The sequence below is a fragment of the Schistocerca cancellata genome, chromosome 3 (assembly GCF_023864275.1).
Source record: "Schistocerca cancellata isolate TAMUIC-IGC-003103 chromosome 3, iqSchCanc2.1, whole genome shotgun sequence".
Classification (NCBI taxonomy): domain Eukaryota; kingdom Metazoa; phylum Arthropoda; class Insecta; order Orthoptera; family Acrididae; genus Schistocerca; species Schistocerca cancellata.
In genome coordinates this window covers 462915016-462920171 of record NC_064628.1, presented here as the reverse complement: position 1 = coordinate 462920171, position 5156 = coordinate 462915016, and the positions used below count along the sequence as shown (strand labels likewise).

Here is a 5156-nt window from a genome sequence, read left to right as displayed (position 1 = left end):
GACGTAAAATTCAGGCAGTGTCCTTTACTCACCGTGTTGTCACTATAGTACGTCTGTGTAGTTTTGACAGCTTATGCATTCTTGGTTGTGTGCAGCTACGCCTTTTACGTTTTGGCTTTGGAGTTCCTTATGCTCTGGTCGGGTGGAACGCCAGTCGTCTTGTCTGTGAGTCTGTTGACTGTCTCTTGGTTGGGTTGCCGGCGGATCGGATATAATTGGGCCGATTACCTGTCTCCCTTAAGCAAACGTTAATATTTCTAGTGCAGACCGACCCCCAGAAACTTATGAGCGCTGCTGGCTGTACTGCCTTCTCTTATTGGTGTTTCATTGTGTATTTTAATGGGTTATAGCCGTAGGTTTGAATTTGTATGTTTTTAGTTGGGTTTTTAATAATGGGTCTTCAGCCTCTTTAAAATTGCAAGTTCCTTACTTGCCAAGTCTTGCATTATTTGGTTAAAAAATGGTTGAAATGGCTCTTAGCACTATGGCACTTCTGAGGTCATCAGTCCCCTAGAACGTATAACTACGTAAACCTAACTAACCTAAGGACATCACACACATCCATGCCCGAGGCAGGATTCGAACCTGCGACCGTAGAGTTCACTTGGTTCCAGACTGTAGCGCCTATAGTCGCTCGGCCACAACAGCAGGCGCATTGTTTGGGCGTTCAGCGTCATTTAAGACATTTTTCTGGATAAAGCTTTGGGCCTTCTGCCTTTTGAAAACTTATTGTAGTTGTGTTTTTCAATAATGGGCCTTCAGCTGCTTAAAAACTTAAATTCCTGACTTGTTAAATCTTAGATTGCTTGGGCCTTCAGACTGTGTAAAATATTGTTTAAAGATAAAGTTTTGGGCCTTCTGCCTACTAAAAATTATTTTAGTTGTTTTAAGTAATCGACCTTCAGCCGTTTTTCAATTAAAGTTCTTGTCTTTCAAATATCAGACTGTGTGGGGCATTCAGGCTAAATGAAGATAAGGCCTACTGCCTTGCGTTGTTTTTATCAATTTTACCTGTAGTCTTAAATCATGGGCCTTCAGTCGTCTTTAAATTAAACTTGTTAGATTTTTTGGGACTTCAGCCAAGTTATAGAACTTACTTACGTGAGGCCGCCTGCCTTATAAATACTCTGTTTTGAGTCTGAATTTTAAGTTAATGGCTTTCAGCCATTTTTACATTTAAGTGGTTTTTGCCCTTAAGGTATAAGATAGAGTCGCCTATTCAGCTGATAACTAAGTTCAAAAAATTTGCTGTATTGTTTGGACAACTAAATAAAGCTATATGTGTTTGAGTGTAACTGACAGCCCCCTTTTGGCCCTTTCCACAATTACAACTACCTGTTGTGTCCTGCGGACCTAAGCAGGGTGTCTCACTCGGAAACAGGCGAGAACAAGCGAAGCGATTGCCATTTACATACATAAAAGATGGGAAAAGGGAATTATAGGATAAAGTTATATGAACGAAGGAATTGTAGTTTTAAATGTCAAGGAAGAGAGAAAAAAACGTGACTATCATTACAGGTTACTGCAGCTGATGAAGGGAAAAAGAAGAGACTATAGATTTCAATGACAAACGGTAATCAGCTCAGAATTCAAAGCTGCATGACACGCTAGGGTACAAACAAATAATTCTTCATAAAACAACTAGCATTTGCAGGATAACATAGCGTTAGTTAGTGCCCTGCCAGCTCTGAATTCTAAATTTAACATTCCTGTCAAATAACTAAGTAAAATAACTAGCCTTCTTAACGACAGTCTTGATCGTACTACGACAAAAGCCCGAACAACAGAGGACTGACGTACTAGAACATACGTTGATACAATGAAATGGTGCATTTTTAATGGCTGGGCACTAGCCAAAATTTAGATTTGCCGAATAAAACCTGCAAGAAAAGGACGACTGGCTGCTGTGCTTTATGATTTGGAAGTCGTATCACTACTTTGAGTGCACCCACGTCCTTAATGGAAGGTAACCTGATGAGAATGTATTATTTATGACTAAAGCCACTGTTATGTGAATCTGTTGTGTTTATTGTAGGGAAAACGTTACGCTCCTGTGCATCAATCCAATAATAGGCCTTTTCTTTAATTAATATATGTTAAGTAGTCATTCTGCACTTTATTCTTCCACTGTGGGTCTGTGGTACAGGTGGCGGTTCAGAGGGGCGGCGGTACAGGGGTAGCTGCTACTTGCGGCCGGTGACACCCTAGTCGACGCGCACACGCCATAGAGCGAGGAGCAAGTTGCGGAGCGCAGGTATACATGCAAATTTACTGCTCGAGTTCGGCGGTACGGATTGAGGCGGGCGCCGCCAGTGCGGCCGGTGCGTGCGGTGAACTGCTGCGGCGACAGAGATAATTGCCAGCGCTGAGAGGCGAGCCGCGCTGCGGGCCCGCCTGCCGAGCAGGGGCGCGGCGGAGGCGTTCCCGGCTGGCCGCGTGGCCCGGCTTGTTAGCGGCCGCGCCACGCCGCGCCTCGAGTTTCTAATTACGAGCTCCGCTCCTCCCTGGACGCGGCGTCGCTGCCACGGCGACGGCAGGCCTCCTACGCGGGCGGCGGCACCTCGTGCTGCGCCCTCGTCCACCTGGATCGCATTAAGCAGGGTGTGTCCATAGGGAACATTTGTTGTGAACGAGTCTTAATTTTTTTTTTGTTTGGTTGGTACGACATCTGTCAAAGATATTTAGTATACATCAAGTCATGGAACAAACAACATCATACGTTTTCATCGTGTTAACAATGTCGAATTTTGTACCAGAAAGTGATGATTTGCGGTAAGCATTAATTTTTAGTTTTCATTTGAAAAAAAAAAGTGCTGCAGAGACGCCTCGAATGTTTGCCGAGGCATATGGTGATCACGCTCTATCACGAGCAACATGCAAAAGATGGTTTCAACGGTTCAGAAATAATGATTTTGATGTAAGAAATGAAGAATGTGGAAGACCACCAAAAAAGTTCGAAGGCGCCGAATTGCAAGCAGTATTGGATGAAGATGATACTCTGAGTCAGAAGCAAATTCCAGCAATGCTAATAGTTGCACAACAAACAATTTCTGACCATTTGAAAGCTATGGGAAAGATCCAAAAATGTGGAAAATTGGTGCCACATGAATTGAATGAAAGACAGATGGAAAACCGAAAAATCATTTGTTACATTTTGCTTCAAAGACATGAACGAAAATCAGTTTTGCAACGAATTGTTACTGGCGATGAAAACTGGATTGATTTTAAGACTCCTAAACGGGAGAAATCATGGGTTAATCCGGGACAACCATCAACATCGACTGCAAAACCAGATCGATTCGGCAAGAAGACAATGGTCTGCGTTTGGTGGGATCAGAAAGGTGTGGTGTATCATGAGCTTCTAAAACCCGGTAAAACTGTGAATACTAATCGCTACAGACAACAAATGATCAATTTGATCTATGCATTGATTGAAAAAAGACCAGAATGGGCCAGAAGACATGGCAAAGTAAATTTTTTAAACGACAATGCACCTGCACACAAAGCAAAACTGGTTCAGGATACAATCAAAACACTTGGCTAGGAGCTGCTACCCCACCTGCAGTATTCAGCAGACACGGCCCCTTCCGACTACCATTTGTTTTCATCAGTGGGACACGCATTGGCTGAGGAACACTTCGATTCCTACGAAGAAGACGAAAATTGGGTGTCTGATTGGTTTGCTTCAAAAGACGATTACTTCTATTGGCGTGGTGTCCACAAATTTCCAGAAAGATGGTCAAAGTGTATAGAAAGCAACGGTCAGTACTTTGAATAAAATGTTTTTACTTTTCACTTCATAATTAGTGTTTCATTTTCATAAAAAACGCTCATTTCACACCGGTACACCTGGTAAAAGGAGAACACTTGGCAGTCAGATGTTTCTAATGTTTTATATTTGTTGTACGTGAAGTTTGGAACTCATATATCACTGTCTCAAAGTATTTAGATGCTACTTTCAGACACTGCCGGCCGGAGTAGCCGAGCGGTTCAAGACACTAGATTCTGGAACGGCGCGACCGCCATTTGAACCATCTGAGGCATTCACCAGAAAAACGACTTCGAACTTTTCCCAGGTACTAAGCTTATTAAAGTTAAGATTACTTTCAAGGAGCTGTGTGGCCCACCCGCTAACGCTGGAGAACGTTAAATGTTGAATGTTTGGATCGGTGATTCGTATCTCTCAATAGCGTTCCTTCATATCCACTTTTTTCTCTCAGTTCGGATACTTATATCATTTAAATATAAAATTCGTCAAAAATGTGCTAGTTAACCAGTACGTAATCAGCGTTTTTATGATAAATGCACATCTAAAGGTTTCCAGTTACATATCAGACGCATCGCAAATATAAATTCGTAATTACTGATATTTTATACAGGATTGTGAATAAAAATATTTTAATTGAGATAAATATTAAAAATTCATTAACAATATTTTACAAAATATTCATACTTAGGAACTTATGTTTGTAATCAAAACTGGAATTTTGCGTGCGACATGTAATTACAAAGGAGAAGTTATGCATTTTTCATATAAATGATAAAAAGATGGTTTTATTTTGTATACATTTCGTCAGTTACGTATTTAAATGATAAGGTTATTCGAAAAAGCACTTCAGGCCACAAGTGGCCCATCGGGACCATCCGACCGCCGTGTCATCCTCAGCTGAGGATGCGGATTGGAGGGGTGGGTGGTCAGCACACAGCTCTCCCGGTCATTACGACTGTTTTCTTTGAACGGAGCCGCTACTATTCGGTCAAGTAGCTCCTCAGTTGGCATCATGAGGCTGAGTGCACCCCGAAAAATGGAAACAGCGCATGGCAGCCCGGATGGTCACCCATCCAAGTGCCACCCACGCCCGACAGCGCTTAACTTCGGTGATCTGACGGGAACCGGTGTATTCACTGCGGCAATGCCATTGCCTAGCTCAATTGAACTTAGTGAAAGAAAAATGGAAGGAAAAGATGGCACAGCAAGATTCGAAACAGCGACTCACTGATTACAATTACTATTCTCCAACGATGCCGAGCTCTTTTCCTTCATTTTGTTTGTCATTGTTCTCATTCTTTGGATTGGGTGGAAATCACATGAACCGCTTCAAGTTCATCGTTGAATACCTCTTTCACTCCTTTTATGACAGTGTGCAGATAACCCT

General features: G+C 42.4%; 1 pseudogene; it reads right to left on the bottom strand.

The window, feature by feature from the left end:
- Positions 1-4806: 4806 nt before the first annotated feature.
- On the bottom strand, positions 4807-4924 carry LOC126177306 (5S ribosomal RNA; annotated as a pseudogene).
- Positions 4925-5156: the final 232 nt, after the last annotated feature.